Consider the following 19030-nt stretch of genomic DNA (forward strand, 5'->3'; position numbering starts at 1 on the left):
CCTGGAGTTGGTGATGGACAGAGAAGCCTGGCATGCAGAAGTCCATGGGGTCACAAAGAATCAGACACAACTGAGCGAATGAACTGAATGAACTGAACTGAATTGATCAAGTTTAAGTCTGATTCATTTAAAGTTATCCAGCTGACCTTTGTTGTCACTTTTAGACTATGTAGGAAGAGTCTGATTTCTTCCATTAAGCTTACTGAACTGTGTGACGGGTGAGGGAAAAAACTATCTTGAGAGATAAGTTTCTGATAGAACCTTCTCTGGTCCTATCTAGACTCTACCCCTTTGCAATTGTGCAGTGGAGAATCAAACCTCCCTGGTGGCTTAGATGATAAAGAATCTGCCTGCAATGCAGGAGACCCAGGTTCAAAGCCTGGGTCAGGAAAATCCCCTGGAGAAGGGAATAGCTACCCATTCCAATGTTCTTGCCTAGAGAATCCCATGGGCAGAGGAGTCAGGTGACCTATAGTTCATGGAGGTGCAAAGAGTCAGACACAACTGATCAACTTTGGAGTCCAGCAAAAGAATGTTTTGAGTTCAGCAAATTTAATTTTCCTATAGTTACCTCTGATTTAGTGTAAGTGGTCTGAACTAGCTTTAAAATACGGTATGATGTGGTGAGATGCAATGTGATAGATTGTGATAAGTCTTACTCTTATTACTCATTTATTCTGTGTGTGCTCCCTCTCTTTTGTTCCATTGCCTGGTTGAATTCCTCTGTTTCTCCTACCTCAACACTGACTGGGCTGATTCACTTGTCAGAATTAAATTTTACATGTTGCACCAACAGTTTTAAACATCACTGAGGACTCCAGGCCCTGTGACAGTAAAAACAAGAAGGAGCTTTGCAAACTTCCCCATAGAAGGGCAACCTCATTGAGGATCAGAAGGGCCTTTGTTCTTCCTCAGAACAGTTAATCTCTCTTGCTAAATTTGCCTTCCACACTGTCCCAGAGACTTCTGAAGAGTTCTGTTCTTGGAGCATTTCTTTAGTCACTCCCAAGATGTTTTACTGTCACAGTAAGCCTTGTCTTTTGCTTGTTTTAGTTGCCTGTTTAAAGGTTGCTTTTAGAATAGTCTTCTTTCCAATTAATCTTTATATTCAGTAACTTGGATGATAAACAAGCAGTATTATGTTGTCATTTCTCTATGAGAACAGAATTTCCTAGAATTAATAATTATATTAAACACGAGAGAGCAACATACTGGAGCATTTTAAGAGCGCCCATATCTGTAAATGCAGCTTAAAAATCTTTTCTCCTTAAGTAAATTTTATTAACTCTATTTACTTCACAGAAAAATGGTAAAAGGGAGGAGGAAAAAAATTACATTCTGCATAATAATTGTGTTTTGGGAAGCTACATTTTAAAACTCACAAAAATTTGAAGAGAGGACGATACAGATTTCTTCAGGTAAGGTTTGCCATTTTTGGTCTTAACAGAATAATTGATGGCTGGCATTCTATTCCTGATCTAAGAAGTTCTAGATTCCTTTCTTTTCAAAAAGATTGGCTAAGACTCACTCCATTCCCAGAATTTTCTCAGTGCTCACCAAATTCTCTTTCTTGGATACCCCTATGCTGTTCAATTAACACCTTAAATCCCATTTCTCAGATAACCCAGGAAAATGACAGCAGGGCTAATCCTTGTAAGGGAATGGCTAAGAGCATGAATCCTAATGCTACACTAGCTCTACCACTTACTACCTGTGTAACACTGGGGAAGTTGACTAAGTTCTCTGTGCCTCTTTTTCCCATTTATAAAATACTGCTGCTGCTGCTGCTAAGTCGTTTCAGTCGTGTCCGACTCTGTGCGACCCCATAGACGGCAGCCCACCAGGCTCCGCCGTCCCTGGGATTCTCCAGGCAAGAGTACTGGAGTGGGGTGCCATTGCCTTCTCTGATTTATAAAATGGGGATAGCTATATTATGTACCTCAAAGCATTATGAGGAGGAGTCAATGATTTTATCTACTTAAAGTATTCAGAATAGTAGGGAGTAAGAACTATATGAATGTTGTTAAATAGAATTTTATCTAACAACGTCTAAACCTGACTTTTTCTCTCTAAAATCTTTTGATTATACAAAATAAACCAACATTAAACATTAATCATCCACAACATAAAAAAGTATTTTTATCCCATAAATCCACTGGAAGAAATTGTTAGTAATTTTTAATGTCTATTATATTATAAACAAATCTAATAAGTATCCTTATCACTGGTTATAAACAAACTAGATGTCCAACAATAAATGAAGATATCAAGAGAATACATAATTTGTAAAATGAAGTACAAATTTATGTTCAATATGTTTAAGTGAAAAAAAGCAGGTTACATGAAAATAGTATGTATATGATTCTATTTTTTTCATTATTTATTTATTATCTTTTTATTTTTGGTTGCACTGGGTCTTCGTTGCTGTGAGCAGGGTCTACACTTCATTGTGGCATGTGGGTTTCTACTCTCAGTGGCTTCTCTTCTTGCAGAGCACAGGCTCTAGGGTGAGCGGGCTTCAGTAGTTGTGGCACATGGGCTCAGTAGTTGTGGCTGCTGCTAAGTCACTTCAGTTGTGTCCGACTCTGTGCGACCCCACAGACGGCAGCCCACCAGGCTCCTCCGTCCCTGGGATTCTCTAGGCGAGAACACTGGAGTGGGTTGCCATTTCCTTCTCCAATGTGTGAAAGTGAAAAGCGAAAGTGAAGTCGCTCAGTCATGTCTGACTCTCAGTGACCCCACGGACTGCAGCCTACCAGGCTCCTCCATCCATGGGATTTTCTAGGCAAGAGTACTGGAGCGGGGTGCCACACAGGCTTAATTGTCCCATGGCATGTGGAATTTTCCCAGACCAGAAACTGAACTTCTGTCCCCTGCATTGGCAGGCTGATTCTTATTCACTGTACCACCAGGGAAGTCCTGATTCTATTTTTTTATTGAAACAATAGGTACCAAATAACAAGGCTAAAAAAAAGCCTAAACAGATAGACACCAAAATGTTCATAGTGGTTATTTTTAGGTGATGAAATGATGAATGGCTTCTATTTTCTCTTTTTTTGTCAAAGTCTGGATCTTCTAAATTATCTTCAAGGCTATTAATTACTTTGGAATAAAATGTGTGTGTGTGAGTCGCTCAGTCACGTCCGACTCTTTGCAACTCTATAGACTGTAGCCCACCAGGCTCCTCTGCCCATGGAATTCTCCAGGCAAGAATACTGAAGTGGGTTGCCATTCCCTTCTCCAAAAAAACTAAAAATTAATCATAAGAATATAGATTAATTGTGGAAATTTATTTTCTCTCCATGGGAATCTCTAAAAATAAATGGTGAAATGCATTGAATTCGTCTAATTAGATAAAATCACAACTTCCATAAACCTCAAATTTAGTATGATGTCTTAAATCCCATTGCCTTTAAATAACTTAAGACACTAAAAGGTATTTTAAACAATCCTGCACTTATTAACTTGGATATTTTAGTCATTTGTTCTCACTTTCTTCTTACATTGTACATGGGCTTAGTCGCTCAGTCGTGTCTGATTCTTTGCCACCCCATGGACTGTAGCTCAGCAGGCTCCTCTGTCTATGGGGATTCTCCAGGCAAGAATACTGGAGTGGATTGCCATGCCCTCCGCCAGGGGATCTTCCCAACCCAGGGATCGAACCCAGGTTTCCCACATTACAGGCGATTCTCCACCATATGAACCACCAAGGAAACCCATGAATACCTATATTAGTTGTGGATAATTAATGTTTAATGTTGGTTTATTTTTTATAATCAAACTTTTAAAACAACTTATTACACTAAATTTGAGAACTGAAGCAGATTTTCTGTGAATAAAATAATTTTAATTACTTCAATTTACAAAATAACAGAAATAAAAAGTTTTAAGGTACTAATTATGAGACAAGATAGATGATTACTTAATTGAATACATTTTCCAAAAATCAGAGAGAAAAATTAAATATAGTATCTTATGGAACAGTATAGAGAGCCCAGAAATAAGCCCACACACATACAGCCAATTAATCTTTGACAAAGGAGGCAAGAATACACAATGGAGAAAAGACAGTCTCCTCAGCAAGTGGTTTTGGGAAAGTTGGACAGTGGCATGTAAATCAATGAAGTTAGAACACACCCTTACACCATACACAAAAATTAAAATGGCCTAAAGACCTAAACATAATACATGACATCATAAAACTCCTGGAAGAAATCATAGGCAAAACATTCTCTGATATAAATTGTACTAGTGTTTTCTTAGGTCAATTTCCCAAGGCAATAGAAATAAAACAATAATAAACAAATGGGATATAATCAAACTTACAAGTTTTTGCACCACAAAGGAAACAATAAACAAAGCAAAAAGATTACCTACAGAATGGGAGAAAATATTTGCAAGTGATGCCAACAACAAGGGCTTAATTTCCAGAATATACAAACAGCTCATGCAACTCAAAAACAACAACAAAAAACCCAATCAGAAAGTGAGCAGAAGACCTAAATAGACATTTCTCCAAAGAAGAAATACAGATGGCCAATAGACACATGAAAAGTTGCTTAACATCACTAATTACTAGAGAAATGCATAGCAAAACTACAATGAGGTATCACCTCACATTGGTCAGAATGGCCATGATTCAAAAGTCTACAAATAACAAATGCTGGAGAGGGTGTGGGAAAAAGGGAAACTTCCTACCCTATTGGTGGGAATATAAGTTGGTGCAGGCACAATGGAAAATAGTATGGAGGTAGCTCAGAAAATGGAAAATAAAATTACCATATGATCCAGCAATCCCACTCCTGGGCATATAACCAGACAAAACTATAATTCAAATAGATACACGCACCTCTATGTTCATAGTAGCACTATTCACAATAGCCAAGATATAGAAACAAGCTAAATGTCTGTCAGCAGACGAATGGATAAAGATGTAGTACGTATATACAATGGAACACTGCATAGGTGTGTGCTAAGTCGCTTCAGTCGTGTCCAACTCTGTGCAACTCTGTGGACTGCAGCCTGCCAGGCTTCTTTGTCCATGGGATTCTCTAGGCAAGAATACTGGAGTGGGTTGCCGTGCCCTCCTCCAGGGAATCTTCCTGATCCAGGGATCGAATCTGTGTTTATTATGTCTACGTACATTGGCAGGCGGGTTTTTTACCACTAGTGCCACCTGGGAAGCCCCATAGTGGAATACAACTCAGTCATTAAAAATAATGAAATAATGCAACTAGAGATTATCATACTAAGTGAAGTCAGAAAGAGAAAGCCAAATACAGTATTATATCATGTATATGTGGAATCTAAAATATGACACAAATGAACCTATCTAAGAAACAGAATCACGGACATAGAGAACAGACTGGTGGTTGCCAAGGGGGAGTGGTTTGGGGGAGGAATGGAGTGGGAGGTTGAGATTAACAGTGTAAGCTATTATTAATATATAGAGCATGGATAAACAACAAGGTCCCACTGTATAACACAGGGAATTATCTTCAATATCCTGTAATAAACCATAATGGAAAAGAATATTTAAAAAAAAGAATGTGCACATATATATTTATAACTGAATCACTTTGCTGTAAAAAAACAAAAAAAGCAAAAATTAACATAACATTGTAAATCAACTGTATATGTGTGTGTGCACACATCCGTGAACAGTCATGTCTGACCCTTTGCAGCCCCGTGGACTGTAGCCTGCAAGGTTCCTATGTCCATGGGATTTCCTGGGCAAGAATACTGGAGTGGGTTGCCATTTCCTCCTGCAGGGAATCTTCCTGACCCAGGGATCTAACTCTCATCTTCTGCATCTTTGGCAGTGGCAGGCAGTTTCTTTACCACTGAGTGACCAAGGAAGCCCAAATCAACGATACTTCAATTTTTTAAATGTGTAAATGTGCCATCTTAGCATTTAAGAGATTACATGTGTCACTTCTGGTTTTGCCTTTCTTCAAGTGTGACTTTGTTTCTCCTCAAGCTCAGTTGTAATATTTTTCCAGGCTCATCTATGACCCTTGTGGTTCTTCCTTTAATCACCCTTTAAAGTGTTCAACAGATTAAGTAAAATCCTTGCGAAACTGCCAACTCCTCTTTTTCCTTTTTTTTTCTTTTTAAACTACACTGGGGATTATCTTCTATCTCATACTAAGAACCATAAACCTAAGAGCCACAATGAATCAGTACATTGGGGAACTAATAAATCAATACATTTAAATTTGAGGGAAGTCAGTTGATTTTTGTTCTACAAAACTGAGAAGCCAATTTCTGTCACTTATTAAATCAACAATTAACCCACTAATTTACATACTTCTTTCCTCCAATATTTATTTCAACCTTGCTAAAGAGCCTCTTGATGAAAGTGAAGGAAGAGAGTGAAAAAGTTGGCTTAAAGCTCAACGTTCAGAAAACTAAGATCATGGCATCTGGTCCCATCACTTCATGGGAAATAGATGGGGAAACAGTGGAAACAGTGTCAGACTTTATTTTTTTGGGCTCCAAAATCACTGCTGATGGTGATTGCAGCCATGAAATTAAAAGACGCTTACTCCTTGGAAGGAAGGTTATGGCCAACCTAGAGAGCATATTTAAAAGCAGAGGCATTACTTTGCCAACAAAAGCCCATCTAGTCAAGGCTATGGTTTTTCCAGTGGTCATGTACGGATGTGAGAGTTGGACGGTGAAGAAAGCTGAGCGCTGAAGAATTGATGCTTTTGAACTGTGGTGTTGGAGAAGACTCTTGAGAGTCCCTTGGACTGCAAGGAGATCCAATCAATCCATCCTAAAGGAGATCAATCCTGGAAGGATTGGAAGGACTGATATTGAAGCTGAAACTCCAATATTTTGGCCACCTTATGGGAAGAGTTGACTCATTGGAAAAGACCCTGATGCTGGGTAGGATTGAGGGCAGGAGGAGAAGGGGACGACAGAGGATGAGATGGTTGGATGGCATCACTGACTCGATGGACATGTGTTTGGGTAGACTCCGGGAGTTGGTGATGGACAGAGAGGCCTGGCGTGCTGAAATTCATGGGGTCGCAAAGAGTTGGACACGACTGAGCGACTGAACTGAACTGAACTCCATGCAACCCTTCTCTCTAGCTAGTTTACTCATTTTTGTCTCTAAGAGGAATTCCCCACTGGATTGTTGAAAACTTGCTACCTTTGTTTCTCTTGAATTTGTTTTCTGATTTAGAAAAGAAAAAGTTCTGAAAAGAAGATGACCCAGTCTTTCAGAGTGAATAAAAACTTTCCTCACCCACAGTAGAAATCTTATAGTATTTTTTTCCCCAGAACTGTAAGACAGTGGGGAAGGAATTTTTTTTTTCTTATTTAGAAGTACTGAATAAAAAGTTTAAAAGATATCAAAAATCTTACTTAGAAAATCTACTAACCAAGAATCAGTAGAAAACACCCAGAAAACTACAAAGAGGTTTTAAGAAAAATTAAGTCAAAGACTCTTCTCTTATAATCTAATTTCTCTAACTACTGAAAGGTTCAATGAGTATTTCTATTCCAGATCTTACAGTATAAAGAAAGACATGGGTTCTTATTTGCAAAAACTTTTCCACAGATATTGCTTTTATATATTCAAAATATATTCCTTTTTGCTCCCTTTGGAAATCTGTAACTCTAGATAAAATTACTCTTCACTTAGGTTTTATTGAATGGAGCCACATTAATAACTTTTATTTCCAATTGTTGCTTTATTATTTATTTTGAATCATTGTAAAGAAGACATCGCTGGGACTTCCCTGACTGTCCAGTGGTTAAAACCCCAAGCTTCCACTCCAGGGGGCACAGGTTCGATCTCTGATCAGGGAACTAAGATCCTGCATGCCACGTGGCCACAAAAAATATATATATATATTTCTTATATCAAAATTTTCCTAAAACTCCAAATATATTTGGTCACTTTTCGTTGGGCTGTTCTTCGCTGTTTTTTTTTAAGTTTATTCTTATTTCAAAATAAATACATGTATAATAGGGAAAATACTACTATTTTAGTAGTAAAGTAAACTGAAACTTACCAGCCCTGAGTCAGAGATAATCACCATTAATATTTTGTTGTATACCTACATACATATAATTCATTATATCTCTTCAGAATTTTCATGAGGTAATTAAGTAAGAAACAAACAAACAAACAAATGTTTCCCCTCAGCTATAATCAATGATACATTTCCATGATCTTTTGTCAAATAGTAAATTATATAAACATTTACTGGGTCACTGTTATCTGCTTCTCACAAAAATGGCACTATTCCTTTATGTTTCCACATAAGCAATATTGCCACCAGGTTCCATTATTTTACTCTAATTATCTCTTATCCTTATTTTAAATTCTACTGGATTTTTTCTTTATCTCATAGATTGTATCTGTCTGCTATCAACTCAACATTTCCATCTATAGAAATCACTAGGAATCCTGATTTTATAATCTGTCATTTGAGCTAAGCCTCCTACTTTTGTGTCCTCAACATACTTAAAAATAATTTCTTCTAAGCCTTCATTTAAATCGTTCGTTAAAAATGTCAAGCCATTTGTAGAATAAGATAAGGCTGGCTAAAAAAAAAACAAGAAACTTCCCTGGCGATCCAGTGGTTAAGACGCCATACTTCTAAAGCAAGGGGTGCAGATTCAGCCCCTGACTGGAGAACTAATATCCCACATGCCACACAGCACAGTTAAAAAATAAATTAAAAAAGACAGATATACAGAGAGAGGACAAGAACAAAGTAGCTCACTACACAATTCCAGTGTAAAGACAACTGGAGAACAATAAGAAAGTGCACCGTGGATGCACAGCTGGAGGTCCAGTTTAAAAGAAGGGAAGGAACTGAATCTACACCCACCCTGAGAAAAAGTGTTAGAATGGGGACCTGAATTCAAACAAATCTTCACAAATCTTTTCATATTACACGGGGGAGGGTTATATACCTATATGATTGCAAAAAATTGCATGCTTATGTCATGTAAGTATGCCTGGAATGTTACAATAAAAATATATGCTTTTTACAATCAATTAGAGGATGGAAGGAAGATTTGATTGCTGAGGTTTCAGTCAGCAGCGTGTGGACTAGTCTACATGGCACCTGTGTGCAAATTAGGAAAAAAGGACTCTTCCCCAGGCTGTCAGAGCTCCGCACAAGGGCTTGGCAAGAACAGCAGAGGTTGGACTTCTGCCCTCACTGGCCCGCTTGCCAGGAGTCCACGTGCACGGACACAGAGGAGTTGGCCGCATCTCTGCTTTGCCAGCGGCTCCTTGCTAGGCTCTGACAATAGGGGGCGCTAGAGGGAGCCGGCAGGGCTGGACGGGGAAGAAGGGACTTGTTCCTGCCTGTGGCCCTTCAGCTGGCTACGGTTATTGCCAGCAGCACCCCCATTAACTCTTACCCCCCGTAGCAGCAGGTAGATCCAGTATGCAGTTTTCTCGACACTTGCAGGACAAGTTGCCTCGCGTGCCCTCAAGGACACTAGGCAGCCGACCCTTCCTCAGAGTTGGGTCCAGCTCAGGCGGGCGCCTCCTCCGACCCAGAGACGCCAGCGCAGCCTGAGAAGCACCCTCTTCCTCAGATGGCTGAATTTCAGCTCCTCAGGGCCCCTTCTCTAAGTTTCTACGTTTTAACAATCATTCCAATCTCTTGCCAACCGTTTTCTCGATCCTGAAGGTAATTAACAGTTTCTTGTAGTTGCTACTTGGGCAGTACATTCGATTTCTCTTTATACCTTTATGGTTACCAACTTGACAATTTCATACCTAATTGACAGTTCATTACATTAAATTCTTTTTGTCAAATAACTGTGCAGTTCCTGTCTCTTGACTAGACTCTGACCGGTGCAAAGAGGAGGATGCAGTGGAACAATAAAGGGTACAATTTGCATATGTGGTCTTCTTAAGACATTACTTGAACTGCCCTAACAGCCACATTACTCAAAAAGGGGAAACTTTCCATCATCCTCTTGAGCTGGGGATTACTGCCAGAATCAAAAAACTAGCTGGCTTAGTTGGCAGACTCTCCTTAGAGAATCCTGGTTGGGGAGTGATAAACCCAGCTTACATCTTTCCAAAGAGGTTGTATTAATCACAAACAAGTTATGCTACAATAACAAACAACTCTCCAATTAGCAATGGCTTAGAACAGCAGTCCCCAACCTTTCTGGCACCAGGAACGGTTTCATGGAAGATAATTTTCCACCAACCTGGGAGGAGGTCGGGGAGGGATGGTTTCTGGATGATTCAAGTGTATTACGTTTATTGTGCACTTTATTTCTGTTATTATTACATCAGCTCCACCTCAGATCATCAGGCATTAGATCCCAGACATTGGGGACCCCTGGCTTAGAACATTTACCTATCTTGAAGGTTTCCTAGTGGCCAAGGATCTGCTGCAGCTCTGTCCCATGGTTCTGCTCCAACTATCTCCTTCATTTTGGGGCTTGAGCCAAAGATGATGCCCCTCTCCTTGTCTCTTGGCAGAGGGAAGAGGGTAGGAATGGAACCAGGCAATGGCTGCTGTGTCTGTTAGTCAAAGCTAGTCAGGTAGTCAAAGCCATTATCAATAAGGCAGGTGCATAAATGATTAACAGAATCTTTTCCCTGCTGTGTAAGAATCTGACCTTCAGTTAACGCACTAACTCTGTTCCCCTAGACCCAGAGGAGAGTAATGTGTTAACAGTGTTCTTCAACAACAGTGCTCATAGTAAATATGATCTCAGATTAGAAATTGCATCTGTCCTGAGAGTAACTGGACTTCCCTGGTGGCTCAGTTGGTAAAGAATCCTCCTGCAATGCAAAAGATCCAAATTCAATTCCTGGGTCAGGAAGATTCCCTGGAGAAGGAAATGGCAACCCATTCCAGTATGCTTACCTGGGAAATTCCATGGATCCCAGTCCATGGAGTTGCAAGAGTCAGACACGACTTAGCGACCAAACCAACCAACCAACAACTGGGAGGAACTATAAATGCATAATAGATCCCTGATGGAGGCTGTGTAGATTTAGCTCCCCTGAGTGTGGTGACAATTTTCAGTGAGCATGTCCTTGTGGGGATGCTAGAAGCTATGCTTCTGAAGTTTTAAAGGAGATATTGGCTCCTTTGGGGCGTGAGTGGGTCCTGCACCAGTCCCAGGTATGTCACATCTTGCACTTGAGCTGTCGCCAGGAAGCTGTGTGATTTGGTGTCCCATGGAAGAGGAACACTTAACGCTTCCCTGCTGGCAAATTGTGATTCCTGTCCTATGTTCTTCTGCTGAATCTGATGCCAAAGTAATCGATGGTAGTTTTGTGCATCTGAATATTGACTTGAATCTAAGAATATGCCATGGTGGAAATATAGGTGGAAAATGTATCAATATAGTCTCCCACGGGGAAGCACTACAAGGCTGTAGGCTCTTCTCACAGGAGAGGAGCAAATAATTAGGTGTGGTAATAAATTCTCCTGGTGGCTCAGAAGGTAAAGAATCTGCCTGTAATAAGTCGGACATGACTGAATGACTAAGCATACACAATAAACTCTCCAAGAGAGATTCTCCTACAGGACCCTGGTACCTTTCAGCAAAGAATAGATTGAGAACTACTGATCAATAGAGGCAAAATGGAAAGAGTAATGGGTTTGTGATCTCGAAGATCTCAGAAGCCTGCATCTCTTGCTTACTGCTTATAACATGAGTGATTGAGCATCGGAATACTCACCTATGAATATATAATCATTTTGGCCTTGTTACTAAAAAGAAAAAAATTGAAACAAGCAAAAAAAAAAAAAGTGGAATTATCTGCTCATGTGATTGGAAGAGCCTGGGATGCAGTCATAATCTAATGAACTTGAGTTTCCAGGACTCACTTTGTCCCCATCTCCAATTTTTTTTTCACTTCTTCGCTTCGTGCTAACCTACTTCAGGGAGGGTTTTTTTTTCACATGACAGAGATGTTGGCAGTTCTTGATCACAGTCTTACAATGAGCATATAAAAGTCTTTTTAAATTTATGATTTCATTTTACTATGTGGCTGGGTTCTCTCATTACCGCACCGGTCTTAACAAGACTGTCTATATTTAGGCAGATAGTTCTGATGTTTGCAAACTGAAGGCAATCCTTTTTGCTAGAGAACCTGGAGAAAACATAGAAAATGAGTAAGCTGATTATCATAAAGTACTATGAATGGTCAGGATCATGGAGATCATCTAGTCCATGCGTTCTGTGTTCATTTAACCTTCATCTAACCTGTCTTCATATAACTTTGATCTAACTTTCCCTGGTGGCTCAGATGGAAAAGAATCTGCCTGTAATGCAGGAGATCCAGGTTCGAGCCCTGGGTCAGAAAGATCCCCTGGAGAAGGGAATGGCAACCCACTCCAGTATTCCTGCCTGAAAAATCCCATGGGCAGAGGAGCCTGGAGGGCTACAGTCCATGGGATAGCAAAGAGCTGGACACAACTGAGTGGCTAATGTTAACCTTCTAGCATCCTTCCCAAGATGCTTGCTTACCCTTCTCTGTTCTTGTTCAGATAATACCTTAAAAGTCTTTCCATTTTTATTAAGAATTTTTACAAACTTACACTTATTCTGGACTTTAATCCTTGCAGCCATCCTACTGTCTTCTTATGTTTCTCCTACTTGTTTTCCTTTGGAATTTTTCACATTTATGCAATCAGATAATATTTTAGAATGTTCTCCTTTTTTCCCTATTACATACGCTATTTCTTTGAATTTTTGTAAATCTGCTTTGCTAAGCCTATCCATTCCGTTAGAATGTAATTGTTGTTGCTTAGTCACTAAGGCATGTCTGACTCTTTCTCAACCCCATGGACTATAGCCCCCCAGGCTCCCCTGTCCATGGGATTTCCCAGGCAAGAATACTGGAGTGGGCTGCCATTTCCTTCTTCAGGGGATCTTCCTGATCGAACCTGCATCTCCTGCATTGGGAGGCAGATTTTATTTCATAGTAATTTCCCTGATATAATCAGTCTTTTCTTTCTTATTTTGGTAGGAAAAAAAGTTAGAATGTTGAGTTTCCCTTTGATTTTCTCTACTTTCTACGAATGTTTCAGTTAGAGTTCTTGCAAACAAAGAAAATAAATCTAATTTGCTTAAGGAGAAAAATAATGTTTGGAGGGGTTGAAAGTTACACTATAGGCAAGAAGACCAAATAAACAGACTCAGGCAGGAACATACATAGACAAAGCGCAGCTAAGACCCTGCCAAATAGAGCCATCTGTGTAGGGTGCCCTATTGGCACTGGCCCTGCTGGAGCGTCACAGCTGTGCTGCTGGCATCTGCTCCCTCTGGACACTTAGCTTAATGCCTCTGAACTCACTGTGTCTCTGTAGATACAGTAAAATTTGTTCAGTCATGTCTGACTATTTACAACCCCATGGACTGTAGCCCACCAGGCTTCTCTGTCCTGAATTATCAGAATTAGCTATTAACTTGGACAGCCAGGAGATCAAACCAGTCAATTCTAAACGAAATCAGTCCTGAATATACACTGGAAGAACTGATGCTGAAGCTAAAGCTCCAGTACTCTGGCCACCTGGTGCAAAGAGCCGACTCACTGGAAAAAAAACCCTGATGCTGGGAACCATTGAGGGCAGGAGGAGAAGGGGGCCCATAAAGGATGAGATGGCTGGATGGGATCATCGACACAACGGGCATGACTCTAAGCAAGCTCCAGGAGATAGTGAAGGACAGGGAAGCCTGGTGTGCTACAGTCCATGGGTTTGCAAAGAGTCAGACATGACTGAGCAACTTAACAACAACTATTAACCAACTAGAAAGACTGTCCTTCCCTCCAGTTTCCATATCAATCAGAGCTCTTCATTTTTTATTTCTCCCCTTGTGATTCTCTCAAAGAAGATGTTCATGTACTGGGCTACCAAAACAATAAGAAACCATTACAAAAATATCCAAGAAATGCAAGGATTTGTCAGTGTCATTCCTTTAACATAATTAGTGTTCAGGGTGTTGGTATATTTGAATTCCTACATTACCACTCTAATCTGTCCTCTGTAGTTTTCATAATTCATGAGGAAAACATCTTTTATATAATTTATTATCCTATGTCCTCATTGTAATCTAACGACAATAGCATTTTTGTTTGGCCCTGTTTTTATCCTAGTCTGAGGTCTTATGAAATGTTAAAACTGTGTTTGGTGGGGAGAAAATTACCATATAAAATTGAGAAGCACTGCAAACTCAAAGTGTAGAAGCACTACAAACTCCCTTTTGAAAAATTTCAAACACAATAGCATATCAAAGGTTTGGAGAAATCATAAAGTAAAAATTTTTTAAAGGTTAATTTAAATTAATGGATTTTAATTTAAAATTAATTAAAATTAAATGAATTTAATTTTAACTCAATTTTTATCATTCTTACTAGAGTATTGTTCGAGTTACTTGACTGTTGGCCTTCAACTTCATACTATTCTCCTTCCTGCCTCTCACGGGCTGGAAGCCTGAAAACCACATCTCCCAGACTCTCCCATCTGCTGGATCTGATTAGGTTCTGGCACAGAAAGTCCTGGCAAGAGGTTAGAAAGCAGGAGAAGCAAAGGAGCCCTGATTTTCCTCCTTCTGCTCTGGCTGGGCAGCCACCCAGCTGGCCATGGCAGGTCATCACAGGCCACACAGGTTGCTGTAACGGTGGCATGGTCATAGCAACAGCGCCAGAGGACAAACAGCAGCTCCAGCAGCAGCAGCAAGTCTATCAGCAAAAGCCAGAATGCTGGTTTCCAGAATCCTGAACCATCATTTGGACTGCTGGCTTCATGTGAAGTAGCAGCTGTTGTGGTTCCAGCAGCAGTGTGGCAGTGATGCTCTCAAAGCCTCAATAGCACAGCACTCATGGGATTCAGGAAGCATCCTTTTCCCTTTCACTCCTCCTGCCATACAGGTTGACAGCTTCCTGGACTTACTGATATCTGGGGAGCATCCTTTCACCTCTTTGCACCTTCAGCCCTTCTAACACTTTTGCAGACAATCTCTATATTAAAGGCTAAAGGTTAGAGAAATCTGAGTTGTTTCCACTGTTCTGGTTAGACACGGAAAGATACAAACATAGTCTTTCCCTCCCAGCAAACATAAGATCTTTTAGAACTACAGTATTCTGCCTAACTTTCCAATACTTTGGCCACCTGATGAGAAGAGCCAACTCATTGGAAAAGACCTTGATGCTGGGAAAGATTGAAGGTAGGAGGAGAAGGGGATGACAAAGAATGAGATGGTTGGATGGTATCATCAATTCAATGGACATGAGTTTGAGCAAGCTCCAGGAGATAGTAAGGACAGGGAAGCCTGGCGTGCTGCAGTCCATGGTGTTGTAAAGAATTGGACGCTACTGAGTGACTGAACAATGAAAACATTCTGCATGACATGGTTTAGGAAAGGCAAACAGCCCAAATCATCTCTACCTTTCTTCTGTTTTCTAGTTGTTGATTTTTCTATAAATAGGTACTCTGACTATTTACAATGAGTGAGAAAAAATGGGAAGAAATTAAAAGTGGAGTCACAGTAAGATCTTCTGTTTTCTTTAGTGTGAATCATCATGTGTGCTTAAAGATCAGATTTATAAATAGGGATACCAAATTCCAAGTCCTTGGTGAAGTTTACTAAGAGAAACTAACATTTCACAGATGAGCCAAATGCTCCTAAGTGTAAAAGTTTTGGTTCTCAAATATCTGAAGAAAAACCATACACATTTCAGCACTGTAATAAGAGTCAACAAGCTGGAACCAGTTTTGCCCTTTAAAGCACTTCAAAGGAAAGGTGTACCTCGGCCACTCCTATTTTTTTTTTTTCTAGAAGGTAAATAAAAGTGACTAAAGCAACTGGTAATCCCAAGCCTGTATTTTTCTCATGTGGACAAAAAAGACCTCATAAGGATTTTGAGTTTCGTTATTCATAATGAGCCCTTCCTTTTGTTCTTATAACATGCCAAGCTTGTTCCCAGTGCCTTAGCCCTGGCTCCTTGCTCAGTTGGTTTTTTTTAATGATCCAAGTCTCAGCTCAAATTGCCACCCCCACAGATAGGTCTTCCCAGACAACTGCACCTGACTTCCCCACCACACCCCAGCATCTCTCCCATCAGCCTGTATCCATCACCCTGTTTTATTGTCTTCTAAGCTCCTACTTACACTATCTGAAATGACCATTCTGATGTATTTGCTTATTTGTTAATTGCTCATCTCCTCACTCCAGTATGTGATCTCTTTAAAAGTAAAGACCTGATCTGGCTCACTCATCCCTGTATCCCAGAGCAGTCCCTGCACACATTGGGGGTGCTATAAATATTTGCATCATGAATGAAAAAGTAGCTGACCTCCCCTATTATACTCAGCTGTTTAGGCCACTCTGCTGGACTCTCTACCATGCTAAGACAGTCCCTGCTCTCCAGAATTTTGAGAAACTACCACATCCAGTGTGACCCAATTATCCTAAATATACAGTTTGGGTCTATAAACAGCTACTGATAGAGATAGATCTTAGTACAATGTGAAAGTAATAAAACAATATATTTGTTGTTGATTTGCTAAGTTGTATCTGACTTGTGGATGCCATGGTCCATGGGGTCACAAAAGAGTCAGATATGACTTAGTGACTAAACCACTACCATGGACTATAGCCCGCCAGCCTCCTCTGTCTATGGGATTTCCCAGGCAAGAATACTGGAATGGGTTGTCATTTCCTTCTTCCGGGGATCTCCCCAACCCAGGGATCAAACTCACAGCTCCTACATAGGCAGGTGGATTCTTTACCTCTGAGATACCAGGGAAGCCCCAAAACAATAGTAATCAGAAAATTAAATAAATTCAATAATTAATGTATGTTTGTTCACAAAGGTTCAAAGTTCAGGTTTATATGCTTATCTAGATTCTATAAATTCTCTGAATTTATTAAATAAGGTATAAGATTATGTAAGAGTTCAAGCTTTTATGAGTCTTGTTCCTATACTTAAAAGATTCAGGATGGAGTATTAAGAAGTGCCCTGAGTTTGGAATCAGAGGGCCATGGGTTCTGGGTCAATGGACAGTTAACTGCTGACCCTCAGTATTTCCTTAGAAATAGTGATTTCTACCTCACAGGAATCACAGAGCTGTGGGAGGTTCAAGAAATAAAAGAAAACCAATTATAAATAATGTTTATTGGTTACTTCATATCAGACCAAATACTTGACATTTATTATTCATATCAACAACATAATCCTATAAGGTAGGTCATTATATTTCTTATTTTATGGATTCAATATCTGAGTGGTAATGTGAGTTAACCAAGGTCACATGACTTGTAAGTGGTATGGCCAGGGCTCAAACCTGGAGCCTATATACTAAACTGTTACGTCTTATGGCTTCTACAAAGAAAAAAGTTGTTCAATGCTGATGTATAAATAATCTTTCAAGAAGTTCTTGCAATAGTAATCAGGAGACTGCAGAGTAATATCCTATTTTCCTAACCTCAGCTTACATCTACGGACCTTGAAGCCGACACTTCTGGTATTCTCAGCAGCTAATTTCTAGCAAAATCAAGGGAGTAAACTTCAATTTGGAGTCACCATATAAGTCCTGGATTCTGCATAGCATGCTTTATTGGCAACTATTCCTTTGTTTTGATTTAGCAAAACCAAAAAAAATAGGCTGACATTGAACTTGCATCTCAAATCTGAAAAAGTCTCTCTGAATTCCTATGTATCCACCATTGTTAGAAAGAATAAGTACAAATCAAGGGAATTAAGTTTAATCCCCCTAATAAATAAAGAGAGCCCCAACCAGGGTTAGGGAGAAATCTGTTCCAGCAGCGCTCTTAGGAAAGACAGAGATTTACTGTACTGTTTGGTGTTATTTGCTGAAGTATTTAGAATAAGCCACTGTCTGAGAGAGTAGACTATATCAGGAAGGAGCTTAACTCTTCCAAAATTAAACCGTGTATTCAATCGCTTATTGGATATTTTTTCCTCCAAAAGCACCTGTGTTTAATAAGTAATTTTTTCACTGTAGGTTGACAAAAATAATTTCAAGATCATAAGTATGATCCTGGTGTCTAAGGATTTTCTTACATCTTAGCTCTCGCAGAAGAAGAGTGTACTTTAAGGAGAGTCTTCCAATTCATGGGGTCGCAGAGTCGGACACGACTGAGTGACTGAACTGAACTGAATTGAACTTCCAACTTTAGCCAATCTTGGGTCTGAGAAATAAACAAGATTAATGTAAACAGAATAGAATCAACTGACAAGAAAATGCTTCATTGTCATGCTTATCAGGGTTATGTGACTTATGATGTACCTCCAGAGTGTCCCAATTCTTCTTGCCATAATAAAACAATTAAAACAAAATACCAAGCTATACCCGACTTCAAACAAAGGGGAAAGAGTAAGAAGAAAAAATGTAACCACTGATGGTTACATCTGCCACCTCACTTCTCTCTCCTGGACCCTTAAGCAATCTTAGCAATGTAAAAGTACAGTCTTATTTTTCTTTTGAGGCAGCAGTTCTCAAACTTTTGTCTCAAGAACATTTTATACTCTTAAAAATTATCAAGAACTCTGAAGAATTTGGGGTTGGATGATATCTAATAAATGGGAAATTGTTAACATTCAGGCATACCTCAGGGATATTGTACCTCAGAGATATTATAGATTCTGTTCCACCGCAATAAAACTAATCTCACAATAAATCAAGTCACATGAATATTTTGGCTTCCCACTGCATATAAAAGTTATGTTTACACTATATTGTAGTCACATTTTGTCTAAAATATGTACACACTTTCATTTAAAACTATGCTCTTGCTAAAAAATGCTAACCATCATGTGAGCCTTCAGTGAGTCATAATCTTTTTGTTAGTGGAGGTTTTTGCATCGATGTTGATGGCTGCTGACTGATCAGGGTAGTGGTTGCTGAAGGTTGGGGTGGCTGTGGCAATTTCTTAAAATAAGGCAATGAAGTTTTCTTTCACAAATATTTCTCTGTAGCATGCAATGCTACTGAGATGACCTAATAATTAAGTATAAGGGTTGCTTTATTATCATATAGGCCTATGA

The 19030-nt window shown here is 39.5% G+C and overlaps 1 protein-coding gene across 2 annotated transcripts in view; it reads right to left on the reverse strand.

Moving 5' to 3' along the window:
- The window catches only part of MED21 (mediator complex subunit 21), a 42133-nt gene that overhangs the window by 2394 nt on the left and 20709 nt on the right, over positions 1-19030 (reverse strand). The window contains exon 5 of one of the 2 annotated variants that reach the window (XM_081483713.1): positions 17123-18174. The exons of the other annotated variant lie outside the window; for it this stretch is intronic. The gene's annotated coding sequence lies outside the window, so the exon portion shown is untranslated. Of the gene's footprint in view, positions 1-17122; positions 18175-19030 lie in introns of those variants that run through there. 2 annotated transcript variants of the gene reach the window in all.

Source organism: Giraffa tippelskirchi, chromosome 4, assembly GCF_054371585.1.
Source record: "Giraffa tippelskirchi isolate mGirTip1 chromosome 4, T2T-mGirTip1v1.2.pri, whole genome shotgun sequence".
Taxonomy (NCBI): domain Eukaryota; kingdom Metazoa; phylum Chordata; class Mammalia; order Artiodactyla; family Giraffidae; genus Giraffa; species Giraffa tippelskirchi.